This window comes from Delphinapterus leucas, chromosome 7 (assembly GCF_059928025.1).
Source record: "Delphinapterus leucas isolate spDelLeu-1000000601 "Yukka" chromosome 7, BTC_Dleu_Yukka2, whole genome shotgun sequence".
Taxonomy (NCBI): Eukaryota; Metazoa; Chordata; class Mammalia; order Artiodactyla; family Monodontidae; genus Delphinapterus; species Delphinapterus leucas.
Window position 1 is genome coordinate 49,004,043 of NC_143135.1, and position 20,828 is coordinate 49,024,870.

The 20,828-nt window shown below is 39.5% G+C and overlaps 1 pseudogene; it reads right to left on the bottom strand.

Annotated features, from left to right (window-relative positions):
* Window positions 1–18,279: 18,279 nt before the first annotated feature.
* On the bottom strand, window positions 18,280–19,947 carry LOC111170562 (olfactory receptor 51H1-like; annotated as a pseudogene).
* Window positions 19,948–20,828: the final 881 nt, after the last annotated feature.

The window sequence follows — 20,828 nt, forward strand, 5'->3', positions numbered from 1 at the left end:
TTTGTGACCACCTAGAGGGGTGGGATAGGGAGGGTGGGAGAGAGGGAGACGCAAGAGTGAAGAGATATGGGAACATATGTATATATATAACTGATTCACTTTGTTATAAAGCAGAAACTAACACACCATCGTAAAGCAATTATACTCCAATAAAGATGTTAAAAGAAAAAAGAACCTGCTGTACAAAAAAATAAAATAAAATTTAAAAAAAATTTAAAAAAATAACAAGGCAAGAATGGAGGGTTAGAAAGCTAAGGACGTTCACTCCAGTAAAGTCAGTCTCTTGCTCATTTCCCAGACCTATGCCAATGTTCAGGTCCTGGACTCATTACCTAGAGAGGCACCTGATCCCTAAGTGGAAGAATTAAAACAACAACAACAAAAATGTATATTATACATCCTGAAGATTTCCTGAGATCTTCCTTAAAGGTACTGGCTACATAGGCAATTTTATACTAAAGAAGAGGGGAATACCAAGACATTGAATGTTAACAAATAGAGTTTGAGTTGACATTGTTACTCAGAAATCAAAAGCATGGTTATGGTCCCCTGGGTTAGAGCTGGGGTTCTACTCTAGGTAGCAGAGTCCAGTTAGTAAATGGAGTCCTGGAGAAAGCCAGTGCTCAGTCACTTAATGCATAATTAGAATGGCTATTCTTGATAGTTGAAGTAACTACCTGTGTTCCTGGCCTGTGAGGTAAGAGCCAAAGAGTGGGGAAAGCAAAATAACCTCTAACACTTCTCTCAACCAAGAGAGTAAAATATGCTTCCCAGGTGCATGGTATAGAATTTGGCAAATGTGTTGTTTTCCACTCTAGTTATAAAAGATCAGAAGTTGTTTCCATTAACAGGGGATGGGCAATAGTTTTCATACATGGTTTGCCTCAGGGGCATGTTAACTCTTTTTTTATGTGCCATAAAATAGTTCTAAGAGATGACTGGGCATCCCATGGACCACCACCTTGATCCATCAATGGCATCATGTTGATTGGGCAAAATGAGCTAGAGGTGTTTAGTACAATAGAGGCCTTAGTAAGACACATATGTTCCAGAAGGTAGGAGACAGATCCTAAGAATATTCAGGAACCTAGAACTTAAGTGAATGTTAGGGGTCCAATGGTAAAGAAACATTATCAAGGTAAAAGATCGTCATCTTTCATCTTCTACCAGAAAGAAAGCACAATGCATACCACACTGGATTTTGAAGAGAATGTATTCCTCACCTAGGAATATTGCTTTAGTCCATATACAAAAAGATATGGAAGTATAGCTTTGAGTGGGTCCAAAGCAAGAATAGACTGTTTCGGGTCCAGACTACGGTACAAGCATCACTGCTTGTGATGCACTAGCAACAGTAGCAGCAAAGAAGACTACGTGTGGGCCCAGCCATATAGATGCCCAATGACCAAGGTTGACTGCTGCCTTTGAATGCCTGTCAGCAAGAGACATCAATGCTGAAACCTAGTTACAATAGGATTATTTTTCAAGGAGGCCACTTGGTGGCAAGTCAACCACTCTGGGTCTCTTGCATCCTAGGAAGTAGGGTGGTTTGCACTGCCAATGATACATACTTGTTCTTGGTGTAGATTTGCCTTTCTTGCTCACAGAGCCTTGGCCAGCACTTCTCTTTAAGGGTTTCCTGAATGCCGGATTTATAGACAGGACAGCCCACATGACATAGTCCTCAAAGAAAAGACATTATTCAGAGAAGGATAGGGCTCATGACCATGGGACCCGCTGATAGTATTACATTTCCTCACCAACCAGAAGCAGTTGGCCTCACAGAATGCCAGAGCCATCTTCTAAAACACAGCTAAAAAGCAATTCAGAAGGCAGCGGTTCACAGAAGTGGAGTGCTGTCCTCTAGGATGCAGCCTATGAACTAAACCAGATCTCTATATGGTGCTAGCTCCCCAACAGGAAGAATACAGGAGGCCAGAAACAAAGGGGTAGAGGGAGGAACATTCCATCTCTCGTTCCCAATGATCCACTAGGGGATTTCTGCTTCCTTTCCCTGCAAATGTTGGTCTTGCAGGATTGGAAGTCCTGGTCCTCAAAGGGACACAGCAAGGGTCCAATTGAGCTACAAGTTACAGCTACCATCAGGCTCCTCCAGACTCCTACGCCCAGGAACAAACAGGTGAGAAGAGGAGTTACCATACTAACAGGAGTAGTAGACCCTGAACTGAGGAGACAGGGCTGCTCTTATACAATAAATGCAGGGAAGAATTTGTAAATAGTGGAGAACTCAGTTGATCCACTGGGGTGATTAATGGTATTCCCTTGCTTCATTGTAACCATGGGTGTACAAATGCAACCATCTTGAAGAGTATGATTATTCAGGTTTCAACCCCCTCAGAAATGAAGGTTTGGGTCACTCCACTGGTAAGCCACCTAGATTTATGGGGTTGAGAGCTGAGGGTGAAGGGAATTCCAAATAGAAGGAGAGGATGAGTAACAGTTGTGGCTCTGCAAGGAATTTCAGAAACTGCGGCTGTAGAGCTCATCCTTCCCTCCTTTCAGTTTTGCCTTTAGCAAGACAGACCCATGGGAACTATGGAGGAACTGCTCCTAAAATCCGAAGGAGACCTCTGCAATGGAAGAATGCACTGTGGTGGCCATAAAAAATATTCTTTTCAGATTTGACTGCAGGGAGCATATTTGACTGATAGCCTCAGTCATTGTGCTATGGAGTTTATGGCATTGCCTAAGCCCTAGTTATGAGCTGTTTCCAACCAATGGGTGAGCACAGCACTAATAAGACAGGTCTATTGCAGTGCAATACTAATTTCTTCATGAGTTCCATTGACTCAAGACTTACCTGCAGCTTTGCCAAAGTGGTCTTAGAGCTATACTAAAGTCTAAGACCTTCCTCTTCTTTCCTCCCTCCCTCTCGGATCAGATCTGCTTGTGATTTCATGGCTCTTCCAGCCTCAGGATCCCTCTTTGTCTTACTTCATGAGCATTTCCTTCATGAGCATTTCCCCTCTGTATACCTCTGACACATCTAATTTAATGTTGGCACCTGCTCCTCAGAGGGCCCATTCTAATGCAACTATAGAAAACCACTGAAAAATCTTCAACTCGTGTGCACAAGTCAGTCCTATGGGGAAAGCTAATACCTCTATGACTATAAACCTGATGGAGAAAATGTTCACATATTGAGGTATGGGGAAGTCTTTTTGGCTTACACATGGTTAAGCTTGAATACTGTGTGAATTAAGACAGCCTTATTCATGGCCTATTAAACACACAGCACATGCTTTTTAACCATTAATGTAAAAAAAGTCCCTTTCAAAGATAAGGATAAATAACTCCCTTCCTATGGTGTTCATGTTAACACTCCTTCAAAGATAATGTTCCCTTCCAAGACACGAGGGTCCTGCTGTCTCACTGTATAAATACTCAGTGTGTCTCTTTTGAAACTTTGAAGGAATATCCCTGTCATGTTGATATCTTTTCAGAACAAGGAACGCAAGACTATGCGGAAATATGCATCAACTGAGCAGTTTCTCAAAGCTGAGAGGCTGTCTCCTGGGCTACAGTCCTCAGTTTGGCTCAAGAAAGTCTTTCCTATTATAGGTTGTTTATTGGTTATTTCTTTTAACAAGCCCCTTTTCAAAGACTGCTCTCAGACCTTTGAGAATGAAAGCCATGTAACTGTCACAAACCTCAATACATAGCTTAGGGATGCTCCCTTTTCCTAACCCTGGAACAGAACACATGAGGGTCATTCTAGTGTAGATAAATCTGAAGGACCTCCTATCAGAAGTGTCGTCAAGCAATTGAGTTCAAGGTGTAGCCTGAAGGCAGAGCTGGCTTGAAGTTAACAGGCTTTCTCACAATTCATTATGCCTGGTTGGAAGGGAGACACAGCTACAAGAATAGCCTGAGACTGCTGTATCCTAGCAGGTTGAGGAAACTGGGCTGCAATGTCAGTTTTGCCCTGTAGCAGCTTATTTTTAAGTGTTTGATTATGACTATTGACTTACCACTTAAGTTTTCATTCTAAGTTGTCCCTCCCTCTCCCTCCCAACTGTTGTACTCAGAACAGATGGGAAAAGAGCATAAAGGATATATTACCAACTGCTTGGTCCTTGTGAGGACAAAACTTCTAAATAGCTCTAGGTTTTCAAAGGAAGCAGACTAAAATACTCCTGGAGGTACCTCAGCATCTCAGCCACTGGGCTGAAATTTTAGTTGTGTTGACTACCAATCTGAGTTTTTTGGACTTTCTTCCTGTGTAGAGGTCCCTTTCTCCATCTGTTCCCTGAGGTTGCCCTATCCTCATCTCTACTGAGCCCACTTTTAGAAAATGTCTCTTACTGATTTAACAGCTATTACCTAAAGGGACTTTCTCAGCCCCAACTATAGCTTTGATATTAGAACATTCATAGCACATAGAATGGTCTTTGCCCATTTTGGTTCACAACTAACCTCAGAAAATAGTGTCCCCAACCTTCTAAAGCTCTCAGGACTGACACATTACCCAAGGATATTTCTACTCCCAAATCTGCTTCTCCCTAGTGGACATAGATTTTTTTATTTAGTTTTGTGGGGAGGGGGAAGATTTACTATCTGTATTTGGTGCCTTAGGCTCTTCATCCAAGGACCTCACACACCCTTTCATTGATGCTGGGAATTTTGCAGCACATGCTCATTGTCCTACAGTAGCCAATGCCTCCAGGGGAGGTGAACTCACAGAACATAACAAATATGTCTGAAAAACAACTGTTTAAGAAAAAAAGACCTCACTGAATTAGAGTCCATCAGAAGGAGAATTATTAGAATAGACGGCTCACTAGAAGCAGTGGTCATGTGTTTGGATTATGTGCATAAGACACAATAGGCTTTAATTTGGCATAAAATTGGCTTAGCTTTGTAGAAGTATAGGGGACAGGAAATAGAACAGTCCTCCACCTTCAATCCCATTGTGAGGTCCTACAACTATGCAGCCTCTTGGACTCCTCATCCCTGCAGGGATGTGAATGTTTGAGGATAAGAAAGAATGAAAGGATGAGGCTAAAATGAGTTAAGTTGCACCTTACTCAGAGATCCCTGCATTGATATCCCACTGGAATCTTGCCTTTTCAATTATATATGTCTAAGACCTATGCCACAGACCCCTGGGTACAGGTACAGTCTCACAGACCAGAAGATCACAGTAAACAGGACAATCATCTCTTTGTACACGGCATTCCACCTTTATCTTAACTCAGTAAGAACTTATTGAAAGGAAGCCCTGTTCAATTAGTGTAGCTGGAAAAAATCGCTATCCACATGGAAGATCATTAGATCCCAACCTCACTCCATATACAAAAATGAACTCCAGTTGAATTCAGAATTTAAACATGAAAGTAACTTTAATTCTTGGTATAGCAATATGGGTGAATATGTTAGGTCTTAGGGTAGGTGAGGATTTAGACAGATGTTTCTTCCAAGAAAGCTAGAAGATTTGACTAAATTTTCAAAAATGCCTTAAATCAAGACATTCCAAATGGAAAGATTCACATTTATAAATTTATAAATTTTTTGTTTTAACTATCAGAAGTCCTAACACTAAGAGAAAACTTGGACGAGAAAACAATTTCAAATAAAGTCTTTAAACACTCAAGAAGACGGGATACCTTCAAGATGGCAGAGGAGTAAGACATGGAGATCACCTTCTTCCCCACAAATACATCAAAAATATATCTACATGTGGAACAACTCCAGAGGACACCTACTGAACATTGGCAGAAGACTTCAGACTTCCCAAAAGGCAAGAAACTCCCCCACATACCTGGGTAGGGCAAAAGAAAAAACAGAGACAAAAGAATAGGGACGGGACCTGCACCGCTGGAAGGGAGCTGTGAAGGAGGAAGAGTTTCCACACACTAGGAAGTCCCTTCACTGGCAGAGACGGTGGGTGGGCGGGGGCGGAGCTTTGGAGCCACAGAGGAGAGTGCAGCAACAGGGGTGCAGAGGGCAAAGCGGAGAGATTTCCACACAGAGGATCAGTGCCAACCAGCACTCACCAGCCCGAGAGGCTTGTCTGCTTAACCGCTGGTACGGGTTGGGGCTGGGAGCTGAGGCTCGGGCTTCAGAGGTCGGATCCCAGGGAGAGGACTGGGGTTGGCTGCGTGGACACAGCCTGAAGGGGGCTAGTGCACCACAGCTAGCTAGGAGGGAGTCCAGGAAAAACTCTGGACCTGCCTAAGAGACAAGAGACCATTGTTTCAGGGTGCACAAGGAGAGGGGACTCCTTCCCTATCTGCCCACAGAAGGCAGAGGACCACCTAAACAAGCTCCAGAGACAGGTGTGAGCCATGGCTATCAGCTCAGACACCAGAGACGGGCATGAAACACTAATGCTGCTGCTGTAGCCACCAAGAATCCTGTGTGCAAGAACAGGTCACTATCCACACTACCCCCCTGGGAGCCTGTGCAGCACACCACTGCCAGGATCCCGTGATCCAGGGACAACTTCCCTGGGAGAACACACGGCATGCCTCAGGATGCTGCAATGTCACGCTGGTCTCTGCCACTACAGGCTCACCCTGCATCCCAATTATAACTACCCTACCCCTCCCTCCCCCTGGCACGAGTGAGGCAGAGTCCCCTAACCAGCTGCTGCTTTAACCCCATCCTGTCTAGGCGGGAACAGAAGCCTGAGGACAACCTACATGCAGAGGTGAGGCCAAAACCAAAGCTGAACACCAGGAGCTGAGTGAACAAAGAAGAGAAAGGGAAACTTCTCCCAGCAGCCTCAGGAGCAGCAGATTAAATCCCCACAATCAACTTGAGGTACACTGCATCTGTGGAATACCTGAATAGACAAAAAATCAGCCCAAAATTTAGGTGGTGGACTTTGGGAGCAACTGTAGACTTCGGGTTTGCTGTATGCGACTGACTTGTTCTGATTTTCATGTTTATCTTAGTATAGTTATTAGCACTTGTTATCATTGGTGGACTTGTTTATTGGTCTCCTTGCTCTCTTTTTTTTATTACTTTTTTTTTTATTTAATAATTTCTCATTTTTATTTTAATTGTTTTATTTTCTTCTATTTCTTTTTTTTAATTTTTTTCTTTCATTTTTCTCCCTATTCTTCTGAGCTGTGTGGCTGACAGGGTCTTTGTGCTCCAGCCTGGTGTCAGACCTGAGCCTCTGAGGTGGGAAAGCCAAGATCAGGACACTGGACCACCAGAGACATCCAGGCCCCAAGTAATATCAATCGGTGAGAGCTCTCCCAGAGATCTCCATCTCAACACTAAGACTCAGCTCCAGCCAATGCCCAGCAAGCTCCATTGCTGAATGTCCCAGGCCAAACAACTAGCAAGAATGAGAACACAACCCCACCCATTAGCAGAGAAGCTGCCTAAAATCATAATAAGTTCACAGATACCCCAAAAGAACACCATCAGATGCAACCCTGCCCACCAGAAAGACACGATCCAGCCCCACCCACCAGAACACAGGCACCAGTTCCCTCCACCAGGAAGCCTACACAAGACTGAACCAACCTCAGCCACTGGGGGCAGACACGAAAAACAATGGGAACAACGAACCAGCAGCCTGTGAAAAGGAGACCCCCAAAACAGTAGATTAAACAAAATGAGAAGACAGAGAAATATGCAGCAGATGAAGGAGCAAGGTAAAAACCCACCAGACCAAACAAAGAGGAAATAGGCAGTTACCTGAAAAAGAATTCAGAGTAATAAATAGTAAAGATGAACCAAATCTTGTAAATAGAATGGAGAAAATACAAGAAACATTTAACAAGGACGTAGAAGAAAAAAAGACCAAAAAAACAATGATGAACAACACAAAAAAAAATGAAATTAAAAATTCACTAGAAGGAATCAATAGCAGAATAACTGAAGCAGAAGAATGGATACGTGACCAGGAAGATAAAATACTGGAAATAACAACCACAGAGCAGAATAAAGAAAAAAGAATGAAAAGAATTCAGGACAGTCTCAGAGACCTCTGGGACATTAAACACACCAATATTCAAATTATAGGGTTCCTAAAAGAAGAAGAGAAAAAGAAAGGGTCTGAGAAAATATTTGAAGACATTATAGTTGAAAACATCCCTAATATGGGAAAGGGAATAGTTAATCAAGTCCAGGAAGCACAGAGAGTCCCATAAAGGATAAATCCAAGGAGAAACACACCAAGACACATATTCATCAAACTATCAAAAATTAATTACAAAGAAAAAATATTAAAAGCAGCAAGGGAAAAGGAACAAATTACATACAAGGGAATCCCCATAAGGTTAACAGCTGATCTGTCAGCAGAAACTCTGCAAGCCAGAAGGGAGTGGCAGGACATATTTAAAATGATAAAAGGGAAAAACCTACAATGAAGATTACTCTAATCAACAAGGATATCACTGAGATTCAACAGAGAAATTAAAATATTTACAGACAAGAAAAGTTAAGAGAATTCAACACCACCAAATCAGCTTTACAACAAATGCTAAAGGAAATTCTCTAGGCAAGAAACACAAGAAAAGGAAAACACCTACAATAACAAACCCAAAACAATTAAGAAAATGGTAATAGGTGCATACATATCAATAATTACCTTAAATGTAAATGGATTAAATGCTCCAACCAAAAGACATAGACTGGCTGAATGAATACAATTACAAGACCCAAATATATGCTGTCTACAAGAGACCCATTTCAGACATAGGGATGCATACAGACTGAAAGTGAGGGGATGGAAAAAATATTCCATGCAAATGGAAATCAAAAGACAGCTGGAGTAGCAGTTCTCATATCACACAAAATAGACTTTAAAACAAAGACTATTACAAGAGACAAAGTGGGACACTACATAATGATCAAGGGATCAATCCAAGGAGAAGATATAACAATTGTAAATATTTATGCACCCAACATAGGAGCACCTCAATACATAAGACAAATATAACAGCCATAAAAGGGGAAATCAACAGTAACACAATCATAGTAGGGGACTTTAGCACCCCACTTTCACCAATGGACAGTTCATCCAAAATGAAAATAAATAAGGAAACACAAGCTTTAAATGACACAACAGACCAGACAGATTTAATTGATATTTAAATGACATTCCATCCTAAAAACAACAGAATACACTTCTTCTCAAGTGCTCGTGGAACATTCTCCAGGACAGATCATATCTTGGGTCAAAAATCAAGCCTTGGTAAATTTAAGAAAACTGAAATCATACCAAGTAGATTTTCTGACCACAATGCTATGAGACTAGATATCAATGACAGGAAAAAAACTGTAAAATATACAAACACATGGAAGCTAAACAATATGCGACTAAATAACAAAGAGATCACTGAAGAAATCGAAGAGGAAATCAAAAAATACCTAGAAACAAATGGCAATGAAAACACGATGACACAAAACCTATGGGATGCAGCAAAAGCAGTTCTAAGAGGGAAGTTTATAGCAATACAATCCTACCTCAAGAAACAAGAAACATCTCACATAAGCAACCTAACCTTACACCTAAAGCAGTAGAGAAAGAAGAACAAAAAAAACCCAAAGTTAGCAAAAGGAAAGAAATCATAAAGATCAGATCCAAAATAAATGAAAAAGAAATGAAGGAAACAATAGCAAAGATCAATAAAACTAGAAGGTGGTTCTTTGAGAAGATAAACAAAATTGGTAAACCATTAGCCAGACTCATCAAGAAAAAAACGGAGAAGACTCAAATCAATAGAATTAGAAATGAAACAGGAGAAGTAACAACTGATACTGCAGAAGTACAAAGGATCATGAGAAATTATTAGAAGAAACTCTATGCCAATAAAATTTACAACCTGGAAGAAATGGACAAATTCTTAGAAAAGCACAACCTTCCAAGACTGAACCAGGAAGAAATAAAAATATAATCAGACCAATCACAAGCACTGAAATTGAAACTGTGATTAAAATTCTTCCAACAAACAAAAGCCCAGGACCAGAGAGCTTCACAGGCGAATTCTATCAACATTCAAAGAGCTAACACCTATCCTTCTCAAACTCTTCCAAAATATAGCAGAGGGAGGGACACTCCCAAACTCATTCTACGAGGCCACCATCACCCTGATACTAAAACCAGACAAAGATGTCACAAAAAAAGAAAACTACAGACCAATATCACTGATGAACATAGATGCAAAAATCCTCAACAAAATGCTAGCAAACAGAATCTAACAGCACATTAAAAGGATCATACACCATGATCAAGTGGGGGTAATCCTAGGAATGCAAAATTTCTTCAATATATGCAAATCAATCAATGTGATACACTATATTAACAAAGTGAAGGAGAAAAACCATATGATCATCTCTATAGATGCAAAAAAGGCTGTAGACAAAATTCAACACCCATTTATGATAAAAACCCACCAGAAAGTAGGCATAGAGGGAACTTACGTCAACATAATAATGGCCATATATGACAAACTCACAGCCAACATCGTTCTCAATGGTGAAAAGCTGAAACCATTTCCACTAAGATCAGGAACAAGACAAGGATGCCCATTCTCACGACTATTATTCAACATAGTTTTGGAAGTTTTAGCCACAGCAATCATAGAAGAAAAAGAAATAAAAGGAATACAGATTGAAAAAGAAGTAAAGCTGTCACTGTTTGCAGATGACATGATACTATACATAGAGAATCCTAAGGATGCCACCAGAAAACTACTAGAGTTAATCAATGAATTTGGTAAAATAGCAGGATTCAAAATTAATGCACAGAAATCTCTTTCATTCCTATACACTAATGATGAAAAATCTGAAAGAGAAATTAAGGAAACACTCCCATTTACCATTGCAAAAAAAAGAATAAAACACCTAGGAATAAACCTACCTAAGGAGACAAAAGACCTGTATGCAGAAGACACTGATGAAAGAAATTAAAGACGATACAAACAGATGGAGAGATATACCATTTTCTTGGATTGGAAAAATGAACATTGCGAAAATGACTCTACTAGTCAAAGCAATCTACAGATTCAATGCAATCCCTATCAAACTACCACTGGCATTTTTCACAGAACTAGAACAAAAAATTTCACAATTTGTATGGAAACACAAAAGACCCTGAATAACCAAAGCAATCTTGAGAAAGAAAAATGGAGCTGGAGTGAATCAGGCTCCCTGACTGCAGACTATACTACAAAGTTACAGTAATCAAAACAGTATGGTACTGGCACAAAAACAGAAATATAGATCAGTGGAACAGGACAGAAAGCCCAGATACAAACCCATGCACATATGGTCACCTTATCTTTGATAAAGGAGGCAAGAGTATACAGTGGAGAAAAGGCAGCCTCTTCAATAAGTGGTCCTGGGAAAACTGGACAGCTACATGTAAAAGAATGAAGTTAGAACACTCCCTAACACCATACACAAAAATAAACTCAAAATGGATTAAATGTAAGGCCAGACACTATAAAACTCTTAGAGAAAAACATAGGCAGAACACTCTATGACATTAATCACAGAACGATCTTTTTTAACCCACCTCCTAGAGAAATGGAAATGAAAACAAAAATAAACAAATGGGACCTAATGAAACTTAAAAGCTTTTGCACAGCAAAGGAAACCATAAACAAGACAAAAAGACAACCCTCAGAAGGGGAGAAAACATTTGCAAATGAAGCAACTGACAAAGGATTAATACCCAAAATATACAAGCAGCTCACACAGCTCAATATCAAAAAAGCAAACAACCCAATGCAAAAATGGGCAGAAGATCTAAATAGATATTTCTCCAAAGAAGATATACTGACTGGCAACAAACATATGAAAGGATGCTCAACATCACTAATCATTAGAGAAATGCAAATCAAAACCACGATGAGGTATCACCTCACACCAGTCAGAATGGCCATCGTCAAAATGTCTACACACAGTAAATGCTGGAAAGGGTGTGGAGAAAAGGGAACCCTCTTGCACTGTTGACGGGAATGTAAATTGATACAGCCACTATGGAGAATAGTATGGAGGTTCCTTAAGAAACTAAAAATGGAACTACCATACAACCCAGCAATCCCACTCCTGGGCATATACCCTGAGAAAACCATAATTCAAAAAGAGTCACGTACCACAATGTTCACTGCAGCATTATTTACAATAGCCAGGACATGGAAGCAACATAAGTGTCCATCAACAGATGAATGGATAAAGAAGATGTAGCACATATGTACAATGGAATATTACTCAGCCATAAAAAGAAACTGAGTTGCTTGTAGTGAGGTAGATGGACCTAGAGGCTGTCATACAGAGTGAAGTAAGTCAGAAAGAGAAAAACAAATACCGTACGCTACCACATATATATGGAATGTAAAAAAAAATAATAATAATGGTTCTTAAGAACCTAGGGGCAGGACAGGAATAAAGACACAGACAGACAATGGATTTGAGGACATGGGGAGGGTGAAGGGTAAGCTGGACGAAGTGAGAGAGTGGCATGGACATATATACACTACCAAATGTAAAATAGATAGCTAGTGGGAAGCAGCCGCATAGCACAGGGAGATCAGCTCAGTGCTTTGTGTCCACCTAAAGGGGTGGGATAGGGAGGGTGGGAGGGAGATGCAAGAGAGAGGAGATGTGTATAGGGAGGATGTATGTATATGTATAGCTGATTCACTTTGTTATACATCAGAAAATAACACACTATTGTAAAGCAATTATACTCCAGTAAAGATGTTTTTAAAAAAATCTTTGATAAAGGAGGCAAGAATATAAAATGGGAAAAAGACAGTCTCTTTTGTATAGTGGTGCTGGGAAAGTTGGACAGCTGCATGTAAATCAGTGAATTTAGAACACATCCTCACATCATACACAAAAATAAACTCAAACTGGCTTAAAGATTTAAACATAAGGTATACCACCATAAACTCCTAGGAGAGAACATAGGTAAAATATTCTCTGACATAAATCATACCAATGTTTTCTTAGGTCAGTCCCCCAAGGCAAGAGAAATAAAAGCAAAAATAAACAAATGGGACCTAATCAAACTTACAAGATTTGCACAGCAAATGAAACCATAAACAAAATGAAAAGACAACCTATGGAGTGGGAGAGAATATTTTCAAACAATGCCTCTGACAAGGGCTTAATTTCCAAAATATACAAACAGCTCTTATAACTCAACAACAACAAAACAAACAACCCAAACAACAAAATGGGCAGAAGACCTAAATAGACATTTCTCCAAAGAAGACATACAGATGGCCAACAAACACAGGAAAAGATGCTCATCATCACTAATTATTAGAGAAATGCAAATCAAAACTACAATGAGGTACCACCTCACACCAGTCAGAATGGCCATCATTTAAAAGTCTACAAATAACAAATGCTGGAGAGGGTTTGGAGAAAAGGGAACCCTCTTACACTGTTGGAAGGAATGTAAATTGGTGCAGCCACTATGGAAAACAGTATAGAGGTTTCTCAAAAAACTAAAAATAGTGTTGCCAATGACCCAGCAATCCCACTCCTGGGCATATACCCAGAGAAAAGTATAATTTGAAAGGGCACATTTACCCCTGTGTTCATAGTAGTACTATTTACAATAGCCAAGATATGGAAACAATCTAAATGTCCATCAACAGATGAATGGATAAAGATGATGTGGTATATATACAATGGAATATTACTCAGCCATCAAAAAGAATGAAATAATGCCATTTGCAGCAGCATAGATGGACCTAGAGCTTATCATACTAAGTGAAGTAAGTCAGAAAGTGAAAAACAAATAACATATGATATCACTTATATGTGGAATCTAAAATACAATACAAATCAACACATCTTTGAAACAAAAAAAGATTCACAGATATAGAGAACAGACTTGTGGTTGCCAAGGGAGGTGGGGGGGGAGGGGAGGGAAGGAAAGGGAGCTTGGAATTATCAGAGGCAAACTGTTATATACAGGATGGATAAACAATAAGGTCATACTGTATAGCACAGGGAACTATAGTCAATATTCTCTGACAAACCATAATGGAAAAGAATATATATATATATATACACACATATATATGTATGTGTATACATACATAAATATGTGTGTGTATAACTGAGTCACTTTACTGTAAAGAAGAAATTAATGCAACATTGTAAATCAACTGTACTTCAATAAAATTTTTTTAATGAAAATAAATAAAAACAAAGATCTTAGACCAAAACAATAGAAAAAATTAATCAAATCAAGAGCTGGTTTCTTGAAAGGATAAAGATCAACAAACCTCTGGCCAGGCTCACCAATAAGAAAAGACAGAGGACCCAAATAAACAAAATAAGAAATGAAAGAGGAGAAATAACAACCACTACCACAGAACTACAAAAAATTATAAGAGTACACCATGAACAATTATATGCCAACAAACCAGACAACTTAGAAGAAATGGACAAGTTTCTAGAAACATGTAGCCCACCAAAACTGAATCAAGAAGAAATAGATAATTTGAAAAGACCAATCGCTAGAGGTGAAATTGAATCTGTAATTTTAGAAGGAAAAAAAAAAACTCCCTGCAAACAAAAGATTAAGACTGGATGGTTTCACTGGGGAATTCTACCAAATATACAAAGAAGTTAAACCGATCCTGCTCAAACTCTTCCAAAAGATTGAAGAGGAGAGAACACTCCCAAAGTCATCCTATGAAGCCACCATGACCAAAACCAAACAAAGACACTACCAAAAAATAAAAGGCCAATATCTTTTATGAATATAGATGCAAAAATTCTCAATAAAATATTAGCAAACTGAGTCCAACAACACATAAAAAGGATCATACACCACAACCAAGTTGGATTCATCCCAGGGTGACAAGGATGATTCAACATACGCAAATCAATCAATGTGATACATACCACACCAAAAAAAGACAAAAACCACATGATCATCTCAATTAGATACAGAAAAAGCATTTCATAAATTTTAATATCCACTCATGATAAAAACTCTCACCAAAATGGGTATAGAAGGAATATACTGCAGCATGATAAAAGCTACTTATAACAAATCCACCACCAACATAATACTCAATGGTGAAATACTGAAAGCCTTCCTTCTAAAATCTGGAACAAGACAAGGATGCCCACTCTCACCACTGTTATTCAACATAGTACTGGAAGACCTAGCCACATCAATCAGACAAGGAAAAGAAGTAAAAGGGATCCAAACTGGAAGCGAAGAGGTGAAATTGTCATTATATGCAGATGACATGATACTATATATAGAAAACCCTAAAGACTCCACACAAAAACCACTAGAACTGACAAACGAATTCAGCAAAGTAGCAGGATGCAAGATTAACAAACAGAAATCTATCACATTTCTTTACACTAACAATGAAATATCAGAAAGGGAAAGTAAAATAAATCCCTTTTACAATCACATCAAAAAAAATATATCTAGGAATAAACCTGACCAAGGAGGTTAAAGATTTGTATGCTAGGAACAAAAAAAAATTGATAAAAGAAATTGAAGGTGATTTTTAAAATGGAAAGATATCCCATGCTCTTGGACTGGAAGAATTAATATTGTTAAAATGGCCATACTACCCAAAGCAATCTACAGATTTAATGTGATCCCCATCAAATTACCCATGACATTTTTCACCAAACTAGAGCAAATAATCCTAAAATTTATGTGAAACCATAAAAGACCCAGACTTACCAAAGCAATCCTGAGGGAAAAGAACAAAGCTGGAGGCATAACCCTCTCAGACTTCAGACAATACCACAAAGCAACCGTAATCAAAATAGTGTGGTACTGGCACAAAAATAGACATATGGATCAGTGGAACAGAATAGAAAGCTAACACACCTACTATGAATTAATCTTCAACAAAGGAGCAAGAATATACAGTGGAGAAATGACAGTCTCTTCTGCAAGTGGTGTTGGGAAAGCTGGACAGCTACATGCAAATCAATGAAGTTCAGAACACTAACTCACACCATACACAAAAATAAACTCAAAATGGCTTAAAGACTTAAATATAAGACATGACACCATAAAACTCCTAGAAGAGAATATAGGCAAAACTTTCTCTGAAATAAACTGTAGCAATGTTTTCTTCAGTCAGTCTCCCAAGGCAACAGAAATAAAAGTAAAAATAAACAAATGAAACCTAATCAAACTTATGAGCTTTTGCACAGCAAAGGAAACCATAAAGAAAACAGAAAGACAGTCTATGGAATGGGAGAAGGTATGTGCAAACAATGAGACGAAAAATGGCTTAATTTCCAAAATAAACAAATAGCTCATACAGCTCAATATCGAAAAAAACCAAACAACCCAATTCAAAAAATGGGCAGAAGATATAAACAGACATCTCTCCAAAGAATATGGATGGTCAATAAGAGGTACATGAAAAAATGCTCAACATAGCTAATTATTAGAGAAATGAAATTGAAACTGCAATGAGGTGTCACCTCACACCAGTCAGAATGGCCATCACCAAAAAGTCTACAAATGTTAAATGCTGGAGAGGATGTAGAGAAAAAGGAACCCTCCTACACTGTTGGTGGGAATATAAGCTGGTATAGCCACTATGGGAAAGAGTGCAAACATTCCTTAAAAATCTAAAAAGTTGCCATATGATCCAGCAATCCCACTCCTGGGCATATACCCAGACAAAAGTATAATTCAAAAAGGTATATGTACCCCTATGCTCATAGTAGCACTATTTACAGTAACCAAGATATGGAATCAACCTAAATGTCCATTGACAGATGAATGAATAAAGATGTAATATACAGATACACACACACATACACACACACACAATGGAATATTATTCAGCCATTAAAAGGAATGAAATAATGTCATTTGCAGCAACATGAATGGACCTAGAAATTATCATACTAAGTGAAGTAATTCAGACAAAGATAAATATATGATATCACTTATATGTGTAATCTAAAAATATGATACAAATGATCTTATTTACAAAACAGAAACAGACTCACAGACATAGCAAACAAGCTTATGGTTACCAAAGGGGAATGGGAGGAGGGATAAATTAGGAGTTTGGGATTAGCAGATACAAACTACTATATAAAATAGATTTTTTTAAAAAGTTCTACTATATAGAACATGGAACTATATTCAATATCTTGTGATAAACTTTAATGGAAAAGAATATGAAATAGAATATATATGTGTGTGTGTATAAATGAATCACTTTGCTGTACACCAGAAACAACCACATTGTAAATCAATTATATTTCAATTAAATAAATAAATAAGGCAAATGGCTAAAGTGTACATGGCTGCAAACCTACCCAGCCTCCTGTGATATAAGTGTTCAGTCAGAATGATAGGGTTCACATCTCAAAAATGTCAAGTAGATGACACCAATAAAATTAAGGGCTCTGTGAAACTATCACCCCAATCTATGCCATAAACATATCCATCACCTCCAAAAGTTTCCTCTTGCCTTTTTTATTTATTAGTTTTATATTTGATAGGAACACAAGATCTACCCTCTTAGAAAATTTTTAAGATACAATATAGTATTGTTAACGACAGGGACTATGCTGTACAGTAGACCTCTTATCACCAAACCCATCAGGTTGTATACACTAAATATGCACAGCTTTTAATATGCCAATCATACCTCAATAAACTGGCTTTTTTAAAAAAATGAATAAAAAGAACTCCCCTCAGGAAGGAAGAAAAAAAATAATAAAGACCTGAAAGATAGGAGCTGTTAATGCTGAAGGAATTCCTTTCATTGTCTCATGCGCGGGAATGACTCACCCATCAATGCAGTTACTAAGTAGTGACATCAGAATGTGAAAATTAATATTTAAATCTTCATTAATCATACCTGATAAGGTTGGCAGTTTTAGAGACAGACATTTTGTAAATCCTAGGTGAAATTCTTTCTTAAAAAAACGATGGAATCTAGCAACAAATGTGGACTTTTTCCTCATGTGGGCTCTAATGCAGGCTCAGAAAGTGAACCTAACCATAATTTCAAATATCAATACTTAACCATAAGAAAATCTAAATGGACAGTGAGCAGTTTTCCTGGGCTTGGCAACACCAAACTTTCTCTCTAGCTCAAAGCAGAGACACACATGAAGAGAACCAAAGAAAACTGCCACTCCCTAAGGTGTAAATAGGTGCTAAGTGAACTCAGCAGGTACAGTATTATCCTACGTGTTTCCCACCAACAACTCCCCTTTTCTATTTCTTGGTATATGAGCTGGTTAATATTAAATGTGGGAGAAAGGGGCTAGTATTAAAGTGAATATAGCTTATTTACACATAATATTGTTATTATACATAGTAGAATAGAAATATAGTTCTTCCTTAGGTTTGAAATGAAATGGGTTGGGGGTAGAATCCAGTGGGGAAAAGCATAGAAGTGCCTGCACGAATAGATATGCACACACATCCTCTCAGTGAGTCCCCCAGGCAAGGAGATGTTACAGTATATATGAGTATGAAATAGTTCAACTCTGATCAGAGCAACAAGAGGATTACCAAGATGATACTTCTATATGCTTTCCAATGATCTCAGTCCCCCAAAACTGTAATTATAGAAGCTGATGCTGCCCCACAAAAGGCTCAGTGGTAAGATCTGAAACATTCAGAAACCTCAAAAGTTAACTCCACCACTAATCCTCCCCCGAGATCCAGGTTGACCCACGGGGATTGTGTGCCACTGTGTCCTGCTGCTGCTCTACGATACATCAACCCTTTTCTGCTGGAAGCGCTTTAGGAGGCCCTGACGGATCTGCTTAGACTTGATGCAGTAGACAATGGGGTTCATGAAGGGCGGAACCAAGAAATGCAGGTTGGCCATAAGCACTGCCAGAGCAGGGTAGCTGTGCTTCTCTACTCGGTGCAACACAGACAGCCCCAGTTTGGGCAAGTGAAAGATGAGAACAATGCAGAGGTGTGAGACACACGTGTTGAGTGCCTTTACGTTTCCCAGGTGATGCAATGCTCAGCACAGTCCGCAGGATCAGGGCATAGGACGGTATGATGAGGGAAGAGTCAAAGCCCAAAGAGAGGAGGATGGAGACCAGGCCAACCAGGCTGTTGACCTGAGTTTCTGAGCAGGCCAAACCCACAAGGTCACGTGCAGGCAGTAACAGTGAGAGGGTACACTGATCTGAGGAAAGAGCAGACACTGCAGGAGGATGGGTCCTGGGAGATTGAGCAGGACAGCCCTCACCAGGATGGCAGGCCCCACTTTGGCCATGGCTGAGTGGGTAAGAACTGAGGCATAGTGCAGAGGGTCCCGGATGGCAACAAAGCGATCAAAGGCCACGGCCAGAAGCACACCAAATTCCACATAGGTGAAGGCGTGGATGAAGAACATCTGTGCTGCAGAAAGATTGAAGGGCAGCTCACCAACACCCAGCCAGAAGAGCTGCACCATGGTGGGGAAGGTGGAGGCCCAGAGGCCCAGATCAGAGGCTGCCAGCATGGACAGGAAGATGTACGTGGGTTCGTGTAAGGCTGGATCTGTGCAGATCAGGAAGAGGATGATACTGTTACCCAGGATGGAAACCACACAGATGAGGTTGATGGGGATGGAAACCCAATGATGAGATGCTCCCAGACCTGGGAAGCCAGTGAGGAGGAAGGTAGAATAACCAGAAGTGCTGGTGTTGCAGGAAACCATAGTGATTCCAGGAGGGAGTTGTCCACCCTATATGTAAGAAGCATTCATTCACTTGATCATCACTTATAAAGTCCCTACCAAGTACTAAGGGCTGGAAAGGAAGAGCTGCCCTGTCACCCTTTCTCAGGCCATGAGAGAAAACTCATTCCTCTGAGGAGCTCCATTCCCTCCATTTTCTTTATAACTTAATCTTCTCCTTGAATAAAGTGATATTGAATAAATTTTATGAGCTAATCTCTGCTTATTGCCTTAGCCTCTCAGTATCTATTCTCTCTTTGACCTAAATAAACAACCTCCTTTCTCACTTAAGCTATACCCAAAAGCCTATCTCCAGACTGTATTCTCAAAATAAATAATGAAGAAGGGAGAATAATTTTCTGTTTAAATTTAGTATGACGTTAGGAACAAGCAGTTTAGACCCCATTTCTATTTATTCTTAGAGACAGGTTTTACATAGTGTGACCTACCTGTTAACAAAAGAGACACATTCAAACAAATGATGTATTTTCAAAACTACCCTCTGAGGAGGCTGGTTGTTTTTTCCTCTGGCGCTGTTAAAGAACCAACATTTTGTGTTTCTTTTCTGGAAAAGTCTTTGGAGCACAAAGGTTCTATCCAATGTGCTCAATAGTGACAAATTTATCTCCCGTGAAGGTGGGTTGGCCTAGAGGAAGTATTCAACAGTTCTTTGAAGCTAAATCTGGTAAACAAGGTGAGAACTGAGATGAATTCACTTTTGTTAAACTCCTTCTTACCCAATCCCACCTCCACCTCACTGGCTGCTTAAACTTGTACATTTTCTTCTGACCTTGCCTTTGAGAGAGTCCTATGGCCATGGGCTTAATTAGAAGGCACTTTTCTCTTAAATATCTTTTTTTTCATCCCTTATCATAAAAGCTGTTATGACAGCACCAAGTGCTTTGAAGTTCTCCAGAGTTGGGGGCTGGAGGGTGAAGCTGACAGGTCTTGAGGGGCATCACCTACAGAGCCAGGCAGAGAATCATGAGTTTCCAGAACCCCAGGGTTAATAACATTCAGCAAGGAGCCCAGAGTGTAGTGTGTAAGCTCATATATTCCCATTACTTCACATAACACTTTTGGGCTGCAAAGCCTCCCCAACTTCTTTCCTCTGCAATGGGAACGTTTGTCTCCATTTGTCTATTAAGTATCTTCACATTGGTGTGCATT